This window comes from Anomaloglossus baeobatrachus, chromosome 2 (genome assembly GCF_048569485.1).
Source record: "Anomaloglossus baeobatrachus isolate aAnoBae1 chromosome 2, aAnoBae1.hap1, whole genome shotgun sequence".
Lineage (NCBI taxonomy): Eukaryota > Metazoa > Chordata > Amphibia > Anura > Aromobatidae > Anomaloglossus > Anomaloglossus baeobatrachus.
In genome coordinates, this window is record NC_134354.1 from 579,225,284 (window position 1) to 579,245,667 (window position 20,384).

Sequence of the window (20,384 nt, forward strand, 5' to 3'; positions counted from 1 at the left end):
CGCATGTGGTTCTTCCTATTTTGATGCACAGCCAAGATAAATGCACGGCTGGGTTGTTGCAGCCTGTAGCCGTGGTCTTTATCTGTGCTGGTATCAATAGATGGGGGTACCCTAAACCAATTTTGTTTATTTTGTTTTATACCATGATAGACACGCAGACAGGGTCTGTGGTTCCAACCAATCACAGATGCTGTTTGGGGGCGGGGTCTGACTGCAGCCAATCAGAGATTCCATTTGGTGGGGAAGCAGTGATTATGGATGAAGGATAATCAGCAGCCAAGGACATTGGTCAGTTACAGCCTCGGGAGCAGTTACAGCCACACCGGAGGCTCCGTAAGTATTTCCTCCTTTATGTTCTTTCTTTCACAACCCCCTATACCTTTTTTCAACATATAAGTTTGGCCTCCCATTAAATTTAATGGGCTCGGTATGTTCGCAGAACTGTTGGGCCAGTACCGGGAGGCTCGTTAAAGATCGGCGAAAAAAATTTGAATGAGTCATTCACCTCTTTTCTCTTCGGCTATGTATCGACTATCAAAGGCTCAACCAGACTATGGTTAAGAATAAAGACCCACTGCCACTTATATCAAAATTATTTGACTGGCTCCAAGGTTCGAGGATTTTCTCCAAACTCGACCTCCGTGGTGCGTACAACCTCCCTCGGATACGGTCGATTGATGAATGGAAGACGATTTTTCAATACCTGTTACGGCAACTATGAGTAATTGAATCTGGGCTCAGCAATGCCCCAGCCATCTTTCAGTAATTCGTCAGCTATATATTCTACTCGTGCGTGGTAGTGTATCTGGACAACATCTTGGTGTTTTCTCCCAATCTGCCCACACACAGAAGAGATGTTTGCCAGGTGTTGCAAAGACTAAAGGGGAATCATCTCTATGCCAAATATGAAAAGTGCCTCTATGAGTGGTCTTTCATGCCTTTCCTAGGCAACATAATGTCAGACACCAGCCTAAGGATGGACTTAGACAAGGTATTGATGGTGTTAAAGTGACCTAGGTAATAACAGTTAGAAAATGATCAAGCCATTCCTCAGTTTCGCCAATTATTATCGGCAGTTCAGCTCTCAATTCTCATCCCAGATTCTTCAAACCTCGGCTTTGACTTGCAAAGAGGTAAAACCAAAGGTGTGGACTCCAGAAGTGGAAGAGGTGTTTGTAACCCTAGCAATGACAGTTGTTGCATTTCATCTACAGCATTACAGTTTGCATGGTAGTGAATTAAAAGAAATGATTTTGTAGGGAATTGATCTTCCACCCAAGGAGAGGATTGGAGAAAAAAACTTTTAGTTAGAGAAGCCTTCTAGCCTTGGCACAAACATCCATATGGTATGAATTATAAAGATGATACATTATTGATGTGTTATTTGTCTTTATTTTCAGTTATTCAGTTGTCTATTGTTAATATGTTTTCTTATTTGCTATTTTGACATTCCTTATTTCCAGCACCATATGCACTTGTATAGCTTGCTAATAGGTGTGGGTTTCTCTAGTGTTGATGTAGGTTCCTTTGGAAACCATGTGTAATTGGTAATTGATGAGGTTTTTTTGGGATTTGCAGTTTCTGCTTTTAAAAGTTTCCTTACCATGTAATGCTACTAGTATTCATTGAACAAGGGCAAAAGCCTGAAACACATATGAATATGAACATTTTACTGCTGAACAGGGATTTTAATTAGATCAAATAAAATGTGATTTTTTTTATCTGTAAAGGACCTGGAATTTCCCTTCCCTAGACATTCAAATTATTGTGATTTTGTTTGATTAAGGTGATGGAAACACTGAAAGCGCATTCACAATAAAGCGGGCTTTACACGCTGCGACATCGCTAGCCGATGCTAGCGATGTTGAGCGTGATAGCACCCGCCCCCATCGTACGGCCGATATTTTGTGATCGCTGCCGTAGTGAACATTATCACTACGGCAGCGTCACATGCACATACCTGCTCTGTGACGTCGCTGTGACCGGCAAACCGCCTCCTTGCTGAGGGGGCAGTTCGTTCAGCGTCACAGCGACGTCACAGCAGTGTCACAGAACCGCTGCCCAATAGAAAAGGAGGGGAGGAGATGAGCGGCCGGAACATGCCGCCCACCTCCTTCCTTCCTCCTTTTCCAGTGGACGCAGGTAAGGTGATGTTTGTCGTTCCAGCGACATCACACATAGCGATGTGTGCTGCCGCAGGAAGGACAAACAACATCATTACTGCAGGAGCAACGATAATTGGGAAGAGGGGTGCAGGTCACTGATGAGCGATTTTGAACGTTTTTGCTAGGATTCAAAATCGCTCATAGGAGTCACACACAACGAGATCGCTACAGTGGCCGGATGTGCATCACAAATTCCGTGACCCCAACGAGATTGCTTTAGCGATCTGGTAGCGTATAACGCCACCTTAAATCACTCTCTGGTTTTACCTGGATTGTCTTTATGCTCGGCATGCCTGTATGATTTTGTCTGATGAAGGTGATGGAAACTCTGAAAGCATGTGCACATAACTTACTCTCTTGCTTTACCTGGATTGTCTTTATGCATGGCAGCATGACATTTAACCCTTTCATCGCCTCTTTATCTGGATTACACATGGGGCTGCGGCAGCCATGCTTTCATGTTTTAACAATTGCTTGTGATTTGCACAACCCCTGAGCACTACCTGTACTCCTCTTCTTGTCCACCCTTGAATAAGACCCTATTTGCATTCCTTGTCTTCCAGATTTATCTAAATGTGAAAGATAACATATACAACTTTCCAATAAGGTATATGATTTTCATGTGAATTAGGTAAATATTTTGGTCCAAAAGTAGAAAGTTAACAAATGTATTTGTTAGTGAAATTGATCATATTCTATTACAGTCTGCTATGCTCAGTTCTTTAAAAAGATTGCAAATGTGGATTCAAATGCTGAAATTGAGCCTCTAGGTCCAGGAACATTTGCATTTGTGTTGTTTCTTTCAGTCAGGTTTAAGTAATATAGGTATGAATAAATCTTTCAAAATTGTTTTTTGGAACTGATTTCAGAATATTTTCACTCCTATAAACCTTTAGGTTCATTTCATATTTCCATTTGCACATTCCATTGACTGTTTTCTTTAGAGGACCAGACAATCGTATAATCTCAGTTAATGTCTTAAATGTATTTGTTTTATTCCATAAATTGAGGCTAAGGAGCCCCATTAATTATGTGATCAAGCTGGTTTCCATTTTGTAACAATTTGCAGAAGGAAAAAAGTTAAGTATGAAGTGTTTTTCTTTTGGTTTAAAAATACAAATAAATTGGAGAACTCAATAATAATAAATTTTGTCCCCCTGTTTCCATTTGCATCAGTAATGCCATGGATCTATTTAGCACATGATGTTCATTTGTCTGCTTTTCTGAACCAAGCAGAAATAAGAAAAGTGAAAACAAAATGTGAATGTAGCTAAATTGTTAAATTCTTAGTAACTTACTTTGTCATATCAACTAATACTGGAGCTATATAGTCACCTTCATTAACTGTAAGTAAAAAAAAAACCATATCACTTTTTGGTGCAGTATTGGAGAGACAGTAATGGTATGTTACAGGTTGAAGCCTACGTGGGAGAAATGATGACAGATTGTGCTATGGGAAGTCTATTGTAAATCCCTTTAACTCCTTAACTGGAAATTACTTTCATGTCCGTCAGCACTGATTTCCCCTTGCATGGCATAGGCACAAGAGTTGAGAAAAAAATCAAAGAGAACAAAAATGTTAACTCCACAATTATACTTTTCTTGTTAACCACATCCTCCAAAAATACAGGTGAAAAAAAACCAAAGAAAAACAAAACATTGAGTGTACTCTAAATTAGTGTCAGTGAACCATCATTGCGTAATTCAGAAATCAAGCTCCAACGCGGGAAAAATAAAAATTTTATATGCCTCAAAAATGTTGACACCAAACAAACTTTTTTTATTAGAAATTTCTGAATGTATTCTTCATCTCTTAAATAAGAAAGATGTCTATTCAAGTTTGGTATTATCATAAGGGTATGTGCACACATTGCGTTCTCTGCAGTGCAGAAAAGAACGCACCCTCTGGCAGACTGGTCACTGCGTTTGTAAAAAAAAAATGCATCCACAACGCATGCATTTTGGATGCTTTTTCCATGCATTTTGGATGCATTTTTGACAGTGCGTTCCTCCGGCAATTCAGCTCTGCTACATGCCGGCTGACAGCAGACACAGACAGAGTCACGCGATGAGAATGAACTCAGGTGAGCTTCACCCGACTTCATTGTCATACCGTGGCTCTGTCTGTGTGTGGCGTCCTGATTAGTGGTCACCAGTGAAGGACTCAATGGTGACCGCAAATCCCCTGAGTGACTGAAGTGAGCAGTGCGATTAGCGGTGCCATCACTCAGGTTAAGGCTACTTTCACACTTGCATTGAACGGCATCCATCACAATGCGTTGTGTGACGCATGTGATGGATGCCTTGCAAAAAGTGTGATAAGGCAACGGATTCCAGTGAAATAACGCGTTGCGTTAAGTTTCCTTTAGCCAAAAGAGAGCCCTCATCTTCACCGCACACATCCCGACACTACCGCCCACATCACCGCACACATCCCGACATTACCGCCCGCATCACCGCATACATCCCGACATTATCGCACACATCCCGACATTTCCACCTACATCATCACCGCACACATCCCGACGTTACCTCCTACATCACCGCACACATCCCGACACTACAGCCCTCATCATCACCTCACACATCCTGACACTACAGCCCTCATCATCACCGCACACATCTACCGCCCTCATCTTCACAGCACACATCCCGACACTACAGCCCCATCATCACTGCACACATCCCGAAATTACCAAACACATCCCGATATTACCAAACACATCCCGACATTACCGCACACATCCCAACATTACCGCCTACATTATCACCGCACACATTCCGACATTATCGCCTACATCCCCGCACACATCCCGACATTACCGCTTACATCATCACCGCACACATCCCGACACTATAGCCCTCATCTTCACCGCACACCCCTGTTACATCTCGTGGCTCCCCTGAGGCAAGGACTGAGGCAGTTTCCCATTCCTTGCCTGCCACGAGCGCTCCTGCTCAGCAGCGCCGAAGGTCTGCCAGACTGCGCAGTGTGCAGGAGATACCTTCTCAGAGAGGCAGCAGAAGGGTGACACCTAGTGGTTCTCCTGTTACAAGGAGTGAAGCGGTCTCCCATTCCTGGCCTGCCGCAGACCCTCCTGCTCAGCGGCGTCGAAGGTCTGCGAGGCTGCGCAATGTGCAGAGGTTTACTACTCAGGGAGGCAGTGAGACTTCCGTTATCTCTGCACATTGTGAGACCGAGGATCCCGCCTCTATTTCCCAGAGGCAGGAGGGTGAGCATGTGCAATGCGTGGTGGGTTCTGATTCGCCCACTGACGTCACACGGCTTGATGACAAGGCTGGTGACGTGGTGAATCCTGACTGGCCAGGCTGGGCCGTCGTGGACCCTGATTGGGTCAAGTCCGTCATCTCCGCCTCGCGCCCGCCCTTGGGTGGAACGACACCTCCTTAAAAGCTCCTCCTGCCATCATGGCGGCGCGCGACCGTCCTTCTATGTTTGGATGTCTGGCAGCGTGCTGCCACGCCACTGCTCAGGCATTACTGTCTTATGTGGGCTTGGCCCTTGCTGCTTAGGCAGCCCCTGGTTTGCAGGCCGTGTTCCTGCCTTGCTGCTCCGGCAGTATCCCCTTCAACAGGCCGTGTTCCTGTCCCAGGTGAGCTCCTCAAGTCTCCACCGGACTCACCTGGTTATTGAAAGCACACGTGCATGGGCACCTCTGTGCTACCCTCGTGCCATATTCTCGTGACTTCCACTGGCACACGTGCGTGGGCACCTCTGTGCTTCCCCGTGCAACAGGTACACCGAGCCGTGAGATCCGTGCCATATGACCCTCACGGGTTAGGGCAGATCGGTGTACATAGATCGTCTGTGACATTCCAGACGATCGCTAGCAGCAACCCGCTCACTCTTCACCCACCATAGCGGCGGTCCCTTACACCGCACAGTGGACCTTGACCGGCGGAAGCTGTCCATTTCCTATCTTGGCACGCTTCCCCGGGTCCCCCTCGTAACATTACGGTCGCGCCAAAGGTCTGGCTATGGCTGAAGAGCAGCAGCAGTTGCTGCATTATGTGCAGCAGTTGGAGTCACGATTGGCAGCAGTGGAGCAGTCTTCCTCCGATAAGACTACTCTGACGACAGTCGCCACCCAGGCGGCTACCCAGGCTGTGCTATTGGGCAGAAGGTCTCCTCGGCTTGCGCTTCCAGAGCGCTTTAGCGGCAACAGCTCTGAGTGCCGTGGTTTTATAAACCAGGTTACCACCTACTTAGAGCTGTCCGCGACTCTTTAAGCTACCGAGAAGGCGAAGGTAGCCTTCGTCCAGTCCCTGCTCACAGGGAGAGCGCTGAAGTGGTCCACGCCGTTGTGGGAGCGCGGAGATCGGGTGGTGAATAACTTAGCAGCCTATCTTGGGGCCATGAGAATGGTGTTCCTCGAGCCTCAAGTCACCCACGACTCCGCGCTGCGCCTCCTACGACTTCGGCAAGGGTCCGCTTCAGTCGGGGACTTTGCTGTACACTTTAGGACACTTGCCGCAGAGCTAGACTGGCCGGATAAGGTCCTTGTCCCTGTGTTTTGGGAGGGCCTGGCAGTGTTTGTCAAAGACGCACTGGCCACGCGTGAGGTGCCTGCCACTTTAGAGTCCTTAATTCAGGTTGCCTCTCGCATAGACATCCGCCAGGCGGAGCGGAGGCTCGAGGTCTCTTCAGCACCCACGACTTCTCGGCCGAATAAGCGTCTGGCTCCCGTCTTCCATCAGACAGGTCTCCCAGCCAGTCCTGTAGGCGACTCCGTGGAGTCAATGGAGGTGTCCAAGGTGGTCTCCTCTGCCCCAGGTTCTCGGTCTTGTGTCATCTGCTTTTCCTGTGGGCAGAGGGGACACATAGCTACCCGATGTCCCAAACTGTCGGGAAAAGACAAGCGTCTAGTTTCTATCAGAGGGGGGACTCTAGACGCTACCTCTCCCTCTAGGTTGACTATCAGCGCCCAGTTGCAGTTCGGCACTACTCTCTTCTCTGCCCTGGCTTGCTTGGACTCAGGCGCTGAAGGCAATTTCATCTTGACCTCCCTGGCAACCCGATACTCAGTTCCCCTGGTTATGTTGCCCAAGCCACTCAGGGTCCGGGTAGTCGACGGGTCCATACTACTCGATCCTATCACCCAGATCACCATCCCTCTCAGGATGGATGTACCACCGGGACACCATGAGCAGGTGTCCTTCCTGGTGCTTCCAGGGGGGACGGATGAGATCCTACTGGGCCTTCCCTGGTTGAGACAGCATGCTCCTATACTCAACTGGGCAACAGGGGAGATCTCATCCTGGGCAGGATCCTGTAGAGAGCACCTCGTGACTACCGAACCACCCGCTACCATTAGGTCGGTTGGGTCCTCAGGGAATACAGAGGGGCCGGGATTACCGACACCTTATGAGGCCTACAGGGATGTCTTTTCCAAAAGGGCCGCAGATACTCTTCCTCCCCACCGGCCATATGATTGCCGAATAGACCTGAAGCCAGGCTCCGAGCCCCCTAGGGGCAGAGTGTATCCACTCTCTGCTCCAGAGACGGAGGCTATGTCCAAATATATTCAGGACAGCCTGGCGAAGGGGTTCATTCGCAAGTCTATTTCACCGGCTGGTGCAGGGTTCTTTTTTGTGCAGAAGAAGGAAGGGGATCTGCGCCCCTGTATCGATTACAGGGGATTAAATGCAATCACGATCAAGAACAAATACCCTTTGCCCCTCATTACTGAGCTATTTGATCGATTCCGCGGGGCAAAGGTCTTCACAAAGCTGGATCTACGCGGGGTGTATAATCTAGTGCGAGTCCGAAAGGGCGATGAGTGGAAGACCGCCTTTAACACCAGGGACGGTCACTACGAGTATCTAGTAATGCCCTTCGGACTCTGCAATGCCCCCGCCGTGTTTCAAGACTTTGTGAATGACATTTTCTGGGATTTGTATCTTTCCGTGGTTGCATACCTGGATGACATTCTTATCTTCTCCCCCGATCTTACCACCCATCGGAGGGATGTCTTCCGAGTACTTAAGAGGCTCCGCACCCATTCGTTATATGCTAAGCTGGAAAAGTGTGTTTTTGAACGGGAATCCTTGCCGTTCCTGGGGTACATGGTGTCCAGTCAGGGGTTAGCAATGGATCCAGGGAATTTGGAGACAGTGATGAACTGGCCTGAGCCCCGCTCGCTGAAGGCGATCCAGCGATTCCTGGGGTTTATCAATTATTATCGCCAGTTCATTCCCAACTTCTAGACGGTGGCAGCACCCATCATTGCCCTTACCTGCAAGGGCGCTAATCCCGAAGCATGGACACGGGAAACGGTAGAGGCATTTCACATTCTCAAAACATACTTCTCCAGAGCTCCCATCCTTCATCGTCCAGACATCTCCAAACCCTTCCTACTGGAGGTAGACGCCTCTTCGGTCGGTGCAGGTGCAGTCCTGTACCAGAAAAACGAACGAGGAAGGAAGCATCCGTGTTTCTTTTTCTCCAAGACCTTTTCTCCGGCCGAGAGGAACTACTCCATAGGGGATAGGGAGTTACTGGCGATGAAACTAGCATTCCAGGAATGGCGGCATCTCCTGGAGGGTGCGAAGCATCCATTTGAGGTATTTTCTGAGCACAAAAACCTCACATACCTCCAGACAGCACAACGCCTGAACCCAAGGCAGGCCCGTTGGTCTTTATTCTTCTCCCGGTTCCGCTTTATTATCCGCCACCTGGCCGATGAGAAGAACGTACAGGCCGATGCCTTGTCACGTTGTATGGTTGTGTTGGAGGAGGACGAGGAGGAGCCCCCTGAACTACGGAACGAGGTGCTATCGTGGGCCCATGCCTCCAAGGTTGGGGGTCACTTCGGGGTCAAAAGGACCAGAGACCTGGTGACCAGGCATTATTGGTGGCCGAGACTACCCCAGGACATACAGGAGTATGTGGGAGCCTGTATGTCGTGTGCTCGGAATAAGCCGTCCCGGCAGAGACCGGCAGGTCTTCTTCACCCACTGCCAGTGCCGGATCGTCCCTGGGAAGTGGTAGGGATGGACTTCCTGGGAGATCTGCCCAAGTCAGCAGGGCACAGGGTCGTATGGGTCATCACGGACCACTTCTCTAAAATGGTCCATTTGGTGCCTCTCCCACGACTCCCGACGTCACGTGCTCTCGCCACCTTGTTCATTCGGCATGTATTTAGGTTGCATGGCATGCCTGACAAGGTGGTGAGCGACCGGGGTCCCCAGTTCGCGTCTCGCTTCTGGAGAGAGCTCTGTAAGCTCCTGCAGATAGAGCTGAACATCTCCTCCGCATACCATCCCGAGACCAATGGACTAGTGGAGAGGACTAATCAGACCTTGGTAACTTACCTCCGCCATTTTATCTCCGCGCACCACGACAACTGGGCTAACCTCCTTCCTTGGGCCGAATTTGCCATTAACAATTCGGTCCATGAATCCTCTGGCCAGACTCCGTTCCTACTCAATAACAGACAACATCCCAGAATCCCGGTTCCGATGCCCATTACGTCACCCGATACTAGAGTGGAGGATTGGGCGACCAAGGCCCGGGAGATCTGGGATGACACCCAAGAGGCTCTTAAAAGGGCTAAAGACGGGATGGTGACAACGGCTGATGTTCGCCGCCGCCCTGCACCATCCTTCGCCCCTGGTGACCTAGTATGGCTGTCCTCTAAGAATGTTAACCTACGGGTACAGGCAGCCAAATTCGCCACTAGGTATCTGGGTCCGTTTAAAATACTACAGCAGGTAAACCCGGTGGCATATCGACTCCAGCTCCCTCCACGCTGGGCTATAGCCAACACCTTTCACGTGTCCCTCCTGAAACCCGTACGACTTAATAAATTCTCGGGGTCCCTGCCGGCTCAAACCGACTCCCCGTCCGACGACCCTGAGGTGGCAAAACTTGTGCAGACAAAAGTCATACAGGGCAAGAGGTACTACCTCGTGGAGTGGGCCGGCCGTGGTCCGGAGCATAAATCCTGGGAGTTGGAGGATCATATCCGTGCCCCGGGTTTGATAGCGGCCTTCGAGCACGGACAGGGGGGGGGCCTAGACGGGGGGGGGGTAATGTTACATCTCGTGGCTCTCCTGAGGCAAGGACTGAGGCAGTCTCCCATTCCTTGCCTGCCACGAGCGCTCCTGCTCAGCAGCGCCGAAGGTCTGCCAGACTGCGCAGTGTGCAGGAGATACCTTCTCAGAGAGGCAGCAGAAGGGTGATACCTAGTGGTTCTCCTGTTACAAGGAGTGAAGCGGTCTCCCATTCCTGGCCTGCCGCAGACCCTCCTGCTCAGCGGCCCCGAAGGTCTGCGAGGCTGCGCAATGTGCAGAGGTTTACTGCTCAGGGAGGCAGTGAGACTTCCGTTATCTCTGCACATTGTGAGACCGAGGATCCCGCCTCTATTTCCCAGAGGCAGGAGGGTGAGCATGTGCAATGCGTGGTGGGTTCTGATTCGCCCACTGACGTCACACGGCTTGATGACAAGGCTGGTGACGTGGTGAATCCTGACTGGCCAGGCTGGGACGTCGTGGACCCTGATTGGGTCAAGTCCGTCATCTCCGCCTCGCGCCCGCCCTTGGGTGGAACAACACCTCCTTAAAAGCTCCTCCTGCCATCATGGCGGCGCGCGACCGTCCTTCTATGTTTGGATGTCTGGCAGCGTGCTGCCACGCCACTGCTCAGGCATTACTGTCTTATGTGGGCTTGGCCCTTGCTGCTTAGGCAGCCCCTGGTTTGCAGGCCGTGTTCCTGCCTTGCTGCTCCGGCAGTATCCCCTTCAAAAGGCCATGTTCCTGTCCCAGGTGAGCTCCTCAAGTCTCCACCGGACTCACCTGGTTATTGAAAGCACACGTGCATGGGCACCTCTGTGCTACCCTCGCGCCATATTCTCGTGACTTCCACTGGCACACGTGCGTGGGCACCTCTGTGCTTCCCCGTGCAACAGGTACACCGAGCCGTGAGATCCGTGCCATACAACCTTCACGGGTTAGGGCAGATCGGTGTACATAGATCGTCTGTGACATTCCAGACGATCGCTAGCAGCAACCCGCTCACTCTTCACCCACCATAGCGGCGGTCCCTTACACCGCACAGTGGACCTTGACCGGCGGAAGCTGTCCATTTCCCATCTTGGCACGCTTCCCCGGGTCCCCCTCGTAACACACCCCGACACTACAGCCCTCATCATTCCCGCACACATCCCGACACTATAGCCCTCATCTTCACCGCACACCCCGACACTACAGCCCTCATCATTCCCGCACACATCCCGACACTACAGCCCTCATCATCACTGCACACACACCGGCACTACCGCACCCATCATCCGTGCACACGCAGGCACTACCGCACCCATCATCACCGCACACACACACCGGTATTACCTCAGTGTCGTCCCCGCTGACAGCGCGATTAACTTCAGTTTCTGCGTGGAGATCACAGGAGCAGCGGTGTTCTACTGCCGCTCCTGACAGCTTCATGTAGCAGAGCTGGATGCGTCGCGGGACCTCTGTGGATTACATTGGACCTGGAGGGGTATTTGGGGATTTTAATAAAGTGGTGAAAGAGGGTGAGTTTTTTGGGTGTGTGTGTTTTTTTACTTTCACTTACAGGTTAATCATGGAATGTGTCTCATAGACGCCTGCCATGATTAACCTAGGACTTAATGGCAGCTATGGGCTGCTGCCATTAACTCCTTATTACCTCGATTGCCACAGCACCAGGGCAATTTGAGATGAGCCGGGTAGAGTCCTGGGACTGTGGCATCTAAAGGATGCGGCAATTCCGGGCAGCTGCTGGCTGATATTGTTAGGCTGGGGGGCTCCCCATAACGTGGGGCTCTCCATCCTGAGAATACCAGCCTTCAGCCATGTGGCTTTACCCTGGCTGGTAACCAAATTGGGGGGACGTCATTTTTTTAATTATTTATTTATTTATTTTACTGCACGATATAGACCCGCCCACCTGCAGCTGTGATTAGTTGCAGTGAGACAGCTGTCACTCAGCGTGGGGGCGTGACTGACTGCAACCAATCATAAGCGCCAGTGGGCGGGGAAAGCAGGGAATACCAGATTGAATAATGAGCGGCCGGCATTTTCAAAAGAGGAAAAGCCGTCGGAGCAGTGTGACAGCTGTGCAGCGACACGCCGGTGATCGGGGATCGGTGAGTATGAGAGAGGGGGAGAGACCGACTGATGGACAGAGAGAGGGACAGACAGAGAGAGAGACAGACAAACAGAGCGACCAACTGACAGAGAAAGAGACCAAACGACAGACAGAAGGAGATTCACCGACATTCACAGACACAGATTGACCGACATTGACAGAAAGAGACTAAAAAGACCTGCGTTTTGCTTGTCAAAAAAGCATGCGGAACGCAACAAAAATGCAGTCCAAGTGCATTTTGGTTGCGTTTTGACCCACATCATTGATTTCAATGGGTGGAGAAAGCAGCTACAACGCACAAAAGAAGTGACATGCTGCTTTTTTTCCATAGCGATTTTGGGCATCCCAAATACTGCGTTTACAAACGCAGCGTGTGCATTGATTTTTCGGCTTTCTCATAGACTTTGATGGGGAAGCTGATCGCATGCAATTTGGCACTGAAAACGCAGCATTTACGCAGAAAAAACACAACGTGCACACATAGCCTGATAGTAGAATCAGGAGAATCATGTTTCCAGGTTATTTTTACTACAAAATGAACACCGTAAAAACAAAACCCATAATACAATGGCGAAATTCCATTTGTTGTCAATATGTCACCTTGCTTAGATTTAAGTCCCTGTTTTTTAGTATATTGTATGGTGCTATGGATTTTCTCATTCAAAAATGTAACTAATAGGGATGATCGAATTCTTCGATTATTCGGCTTTGAGAATGTTTTCCGAAAACCTCACCGCTATTCGACTATTCGCAAATATTCGATATGCAATGTAAGTCTATGAGAAACTCGAATAACAAATATTCGATACTATTCAGGCTGCTCATAGACTTACATTGCACATCAAATAGTCGAATAGCGGCGAGGTATTCGGAAAATATTCGCAAAGCCGAATATTTGAGGTATTCGATCATCCCTAGTAACTATTTTTGCCAAACACAAGTCCTCAAACAGCTATGTTGATAGAAAAAAAAATATGATTCTTGGAAATAAGGGAGGGAGGGAGAAAGGCAAACATAAAAATGAAAATTATGTGTAGAGACAAGGGGTTAATCATGGTAGCCTTATGCTTGATATTTCTAATGGAATTATACATGCTTACAGTTATTTATGTTTAGGGAAATGAGTTTCAGGGATCTTTGCATTTGTTTTCCTAAAATTAATCTTCCATTTAGATATGTATCATTTCCATTTTGATCTTTTAATATACTAGAGACTTTATTAATGTAATAGTGATAAGAGAGTTTAATAGGCCAATGGCACTATAATTAAATATAACGGAGAGATAAAATACAAGGGTACAGAGAATTTGTAGGTATATATTTTAGTAACTTTAAATACAGGTAATATTTTAGAATATCCCACAATTAGTTCAATGAGAATCATTTTTGGAAGCATCCTTAATTTGTTGTGTAGCATCATGAATGTAACACTTGTATAAGAAATTATGCCGTTTTGGTCCTGGGCACATGGCCATCTGTGATTGCAAGTACGAAACAAATGTACTTGGGGAAAATGAGCTTTTAGTCCTTAATGGAAACCTGTCACCAAATTTGGTGACTATAAACTGCGACCACCACCAGGGGCTCTGACATACAGTATTCTAACAAGAACCCAGGCCACTATGTAGAGTGTAAAAAAACACTTTATAATACTCACCTAAACGGTCAGCACGGTGCAGACTGATCCAATAGGTGTTTCTGTTCTCCAGGTCCGGTGCCTCCTCTTTCGGACATCTTTGTCCTACTTCTTCTGAGGCCTGGGTGCATGACGCGTCCTACGTCATACACACAGGCCGACATTGAGGTTCTGAGCAGGTGCACTTTGATCTACCCTAATCAGGGCAGATCAAAGTATTGTAGTGCACATACACAGGACCACAATGCCGGCCTGTGTGCATGATATAGGATGCGTCATGCATCCAGCTCTCAGAAGAATGAGGCCAAAGATGGCCGAAAGAGGAGGCGCCAGACCCGGAGAACGGAGACACCCATCTGACCAGTCTGCACCGTACCAACAATTTAGGTGAGTATTATAAAGTGTTTTTTACGCTCTACACAGCGGCCTGGGCTCTTATATACAGCATGCTAGAATGCTGCATACAAGAGCCCACTGGTGGTGGCTACAGCTTACAGGCCCCAAATCTGGTGACAGGTTCCCTTTAACAAGAACCCACTTAGCATGGTGCTGATGAACCACTGGGATTTGTAATTCAATAATAAACACTACAGTTTATATGTAGCATTATTTAGTAAAATTACATATATAGCATTTTCTATTGAACTAAAAAATCCAATATTTCATCACTATTTTATGTCGTATATCTTTACAACACTAAAAGAACAAATTGACTGGTGTCTTTTATAGTTGTATCTTAAAGGGAGTCATCAGGATTGCATATCCAAACTATCTACAGTATCTGACGATGTAGCTCTTTCAAAAGGAAATCAGTGTTTGAATTGATATGTTAATAGATATGGAAATCTGATGCCTCTGTCTCCCAATTCTAATTCCTCATTTTGCTTGACTGATGATTCTTTTTCCTGAAGTTACGATTAGAGATGAGCGATGTTCGATTAAAACCGTTCGCCAATTTCAAATTCGAGTGATTTTGGGCGGTGTTCAAGTCTTTCGATGAACTCGAACGATTTGCTTCAAGTTCGGTAGTTCTAGTTACCGTTCGATAATGGTTCGATCACCAAAAGCGTGGCATTTCACAGTAAGGCTATGTGCGCATGTTGTGTATTTGCATGCGTCTTGCGTTCCCAGCACAATCCCTCTCTCTTTCCTACTCACCGATCAGCTGCACGGCTGTCACAAAGCTCCGGCGGCTTTTTCTCTTTTGAAAATGGCTGCCACTCATAATTCAATCTGGTATTCCCTGCTTTCCCCGCCCACCGATGCCCATGATTGGTTGCAGTCAGACACGCCCTCACACTGGGTGACAGCTGTCTCACTGCAACCAATCACAGCTGCCGGCGGGCGGGTCTATATCGTGCAGTAAAAAAATAAACAATTTAAAAAAAAACAAAACCTGCGGTCCCAATTTTGATACCAGCCAAGATAAAGCCACATGGCTGGAGGATGGTATTGTCAGGACTGAGAGCGCCACATTATGGGGAGCCCACCACAATAACAATATCAGACTGCAGCCGCCCGGAAATGCCGCATCCGTTATATGCCACAGTCCCGGGACTCTACCCAGCTCATCCCAAATTGCCCTGGTGCGGTGGCAATTGGGGTAATAAGGTTAGGTTAATCATGAAAGGCATCTCCCCGAGTTACCTTCCATGATTAACGTGTAAGTGAAAGTAAATAAACACACACAACCAAAAATCCTTTATTTGGAATAAAAGACAAAATAAACCCCTCATTTACCTCGTTATTAATCTCCAAACAACAATCCAGGTCCGAAGTAATCCACACGACGCTTTCAGCTCTGCTACATGAAGCTGACAGGGAGTGCCGTAGAACACGAGTGCTCTCTGTCAGCTTCACGCAGCAACTGACGTGAGCTGCGCTGTCACCGGAGACTTCACCCAGGTAGTGCCTGCGTCTCTCTCTCTCTGCAATACAGAGATCAAGATTACCAAATCTTCCTATGCTTTTCAATACAGGCAGTGGCTCAATAGGTAGAGCTGTCGCCTAAGAATTACTTCTTGAGTTCGAGTCCCGGCCGTCCCGGTAAAAAATTAATTTATTTATAATTATTATTTATTTATAAGTATAATTTAATTATGCCCTGAGGGGAGGAGCCGGACATCAGCTGTGAGCCGCGGGACACACCTCTAAAATCGGAGCAGTTCACGGAATGAGGCTGCATTGCTATCTCCTCTCTTTCCTCTCTCTCCTCTCTCTCGTCTCTCTCTTCTCTTTCTCTCTCCCTCTCTCTCTTCTCTCTCTTCTCTCTCTCCCTCTCTTTCTTTTTCTCTCTTTTTCTCTTTCTTTCTCTTTCTCTTTTTTTTTCTCTCTTTTTCTCTCTTTTTCCCTCTTTCTCTCTTTTTCTCTTTCTTTCTCTTTCTTTCTCTCTCTCTCCCTTTTTCTCTCTTTTTATCTCTTTCGCTCTCTTTTTCTCTCTTTTTTCCCTCTTTCTCTCTCTTTCGCTTTCTTTCTCTCTCTCTCTCTTTTTCCCTCTCTTTTTCCCTCTTTCTCTCTCTCTTTCTTATTCTCCCTCTCTCTTTTTCTGTATTTTTCTCTCTTTTTGTCTTTTTCTTTCTTTCTCTTTCTCTCTCTTTTTCCCCTCTTTCTCTCTTTATCTCTTTCTCTCTTTCTTTCTCTTTTTCTCTCTCTTTCTCTCTTTTTCTCTCTCCTCTCTCTCTCCTGGCTCTCTTCTCTCTTTCAGACCTGGCGATGATCAGCTGATGCAGTCACCTGACAAAATCAGCTGACATTATAAGTCGAGCGGTGAGGCTGGCTTTTTACCGCCTAAGCGGCTAAACTATCAGCTGATGCTGTCGGACAGGAGTCTGCACAGAAGTGTGTAGTTTATTTTGGGGTTTTTTTTGCACTGATGCATCAGCTGATTGTACGAAAGCCGTTTATACAATCAGCTGCTGTGTCATGTGATTCAGGCCCTTGAACCTGACACTTCATCTGATCGCTTTGCCTTCCAGCAAACCGATCAGATGATATTGGATCTGGATTGGATGGCGCAAGACCCTTTACCCAGGAATACTGTGGAGAGGGGTTCTTTATTTCAATGAAGATGGAGTCACTAATTGTGTTTTATTTCTAATAAAAATATTTTTCTGTGTGTTTTTTTTATTTGTACTAGAATTCATAGTGGCCATGTCTAATATTGGCATGACACCATGAATTTCGGGCTTAGGGCCAGTTGATAATATACAGCTAGCCCTAACCCCATTACTACCCAGCGAGCCACCCATCATCAGGGCAGCTGGGAGAGTTGGATACAGCGCCAGAAAATGGTGCTTCTATGAAAGCGCCATTTTCTGGGGCAGCTACGGACTGCAATTTGCAGCACGGCTGCCCAGAAAGCTTAGGCACCCTGTGCTGCTGATTCCAATCCCCAGCTGCCTAGTTGTACCTTGCTGGACACAAAAATTGGGCGACACCCGATTTTTTCTTTTTTTAATTATTTCATGAAATTCATGAAATAAATAAAAAAAAAAGGGCTTCCCTATATTTTTGGTTCTAAGCCGGGTACAAATAGGCAGCTGGGGGTTGGGGGCAGCCCGTAGCTGCCTGCTGTACCTGGCTAGCATACAAAAATATGGCGAAGCCCACATAATTGTTTTGGGGGGCAAAAAACTCCTGCATACAGTCCTGGATGAAGTATGCTGAGCCTTGTAGTTCTGCACCTGCTGTCTGCTGTCTGTCTGTATGGAGGAGAGGAGACAGCAGCTGCAGAACTACAAGGCTCAGCATCCTCCATCCAGGACTGTATGCTGGAGGGAGAGGCAGGGGGAGCAGAACTGAAAGGCTCAGCATACTTCATCCACTAGTGTATGCAGGAGAGGAGACAACAGCTGCAGAACTACATGGCTCAGCATGCTGCATCCAGGACTGTATGCTGGAGGGAGAGAAAGGGGGAGCAGAACTACAAGGCTCAGCATGCCCCATTCCCTAGTGTATGCAGGAGAGCAGACCGCTGCTGCAGAACTACAAGGCTCAGCATACTCCATCCAGGACTGTATGCAGGAGTTTTTTGCCCACAATAAAAATGACGTGGGCTTCGCCATATTTTTGTATGCTAGCCAGGTACAGCAGGCAGGTACGGCTGCCCCAACCTCCAGCTGCCTACTTGTACCCGGCTGGGAACTAGAAATATAGGGAAGTCCATTTTTGTCAATTATTTCATGAATTTCATGATATAATTAAAAAAAAACAAAAAACGACATGGGCTTCGCCCCATTTTTGTGTCCAGCCAGGTACAACTAGGCAGCTGGGGATTGGAATCCGCAGCACAGGTTGGCTCGAGGTTTCTGGGCCCCTCTGCTGCGAATTGCAGTCCACAGCTGCCCCAGAAAATGGCACTTTCATAGAAGTGCCATCATCTGGTGCTGTATCCAACTTTTCCAGCTGCGCTGGTGATGGGTGGGTCGCTGGGTAATAATGGGTTAATACTAGCTTTGTTTAACTAGCTAGTATTAAGCCAGTGATTCCCTCAACCTCTCCGTCAATGTATCCCTCCATTTCAACAGTGCAGAGAGAATCCTCCCACCACCATACTACACAGTCAGGGGTCATCTCAATCAGTTAATGTTTATATTAAAATGTATTGGGGGAATAGGCGAGGTGTTTGAGGTGTACGTAGGGTAGGTGGGAAAGTTACTGAGAGCTCTACTGAACAAACACTAGCTCATCCTTTCCAAATACAATGGACAACTTCTGTTAGTGGATAGGCTACTCCACTCAATTTCTTTGGCAGCTGCACAGTGGTATGATTTGTAGAGGCTTAGAAAGAGCATGTGCTACATTGATTGGCAAAAAAAACCAAAAAACTGAGCTTTGACAAATGTTCAAAAAACATGCAACATTACAAGCATGTGAATTGCAGCCTCAAGACTAGAAAAAAACCAAGGAGAAAATTGTAGAAAAAATACCCTGACTATAAATAAATAAATTGCAAGTGCTTAATAAACAGGGTACTTAGTATATACATTTTTGCAAAAAGGTAAGAAGCTGTCTCACCTCGTCACGGTGTACCCATCTGAGACAGTCCCTAACCTACTAAAGTTAAAAACATATTCTGTACCTGACTAGTGTCATGTCAAAACTTCAATATGGATGGTAAAGTGGTTAGCTGGGTCCCAGATTAAATACACAGCAAAAAGTGAGAAGCAGGTAATTGTTCAGCCTCAGTATCATCATCATATCATCATAGTATTGATACTGAGGCTGAACAATTACCTGCTTCTCACTTTTTGCTGTGTATTTAATCTGGGACCCAGCTAACCACTTTACCATCCATATTGAAGTTTTGACATGACACTAGTCAGGTACAGAATATGTTTTTAACTTTAGTAGGTTAGGGACTGTCTCAGATGGGTACACCGTGACGAGGTGAGACAGCTTCTTACCTTTTTGCAAAAATGTATATACTAAGTACCCTGTTTATTAAGCACTTGCAATTTATTTATTTATAGTCAGGGTATTTTTTCTACAATTTTCTCCTTGGTTTTTTTTCTATTGATTGGCAAAAGCTGAATAAAGTGGACTTTTCTCCTTCAAATCACACACAGTACAGTCCCCAAAGGTGGCACCACAATTACCCTTGATTCCACCAGTGTCACAGCTCTCCAACAGCCTAACTGACTGTGGGAAAACAAAGATGGGCAACTCTGTGGAGCTGTTCACACATTATATTTCTGGTTATCAGAGCTCTGCTCCAAAGATTCCCAGACTCAAAAGAATCTGCAAAGATGCTGAAAATATTTGTCAATTGGATCCGGGGTCAGACGAAGTAGGGTCTGACCAGAATCCAGACCCTCATCACCAAATGTTAACCCCCGGAGGTGATCATGATGAGACTCAGATTCCTGAGGTGCAAAAGTGCTGTACTGTGTTTTAAGAGCACAAAGAGGAGAAGAGTGACTGTCAGGGCAAGGTGTGTGCATAACAGAGAGGATGACGATGAGGTTGTAGAAGAACACCTCTCAACTACAGCATTCATTCACCATTTAATTTTTTTTTTTAAAAGCTTCACCATAAAGCATAGCAATGCCTCACAATGTTCCCCAAAAGTGAACCTGAAACTCGTAAACAAAGAATGTTAAAGAAATAAAGAGTAGACAAAATATACTGTCATTTAACTATAATGGAGTGAGCGGAGGAAGCATCCTGACACCAACACACCATAGACTTGGTTCTCATGGAAGCGTCTGACTCATAAGTGCCTTCTTGCTGCACTATCTGCAACATTCTGCTTGTGTTAATATGATTAAAAATGGTGCTGACTCCTGGGTTACCTCTCTGTTAAATGTACGGTACAAGAGTACATTTTGCCAGATGCTTCCCCCCATGGAAAAGGACAATCGCATTCTGGATTATCGAAGCAAGCTTGAGTGGATTTCCCTGGAAAGTTGCAAATTTTTATTAAAGCCAGGAT

At 47.1% G+C, this 20,384-nt stretch overlaps 1 pseudogene; it reads right to left on the reverse strand.

Moving 5' to 3' along the window:
• Positions 1–20,384, reverse strand: part of LOC142289907 (vesicle transport protein USE1-like) — a 136,188-nt pseudogene that overhangs the window by 99,880 nt on the left and 15,924 nt on the right.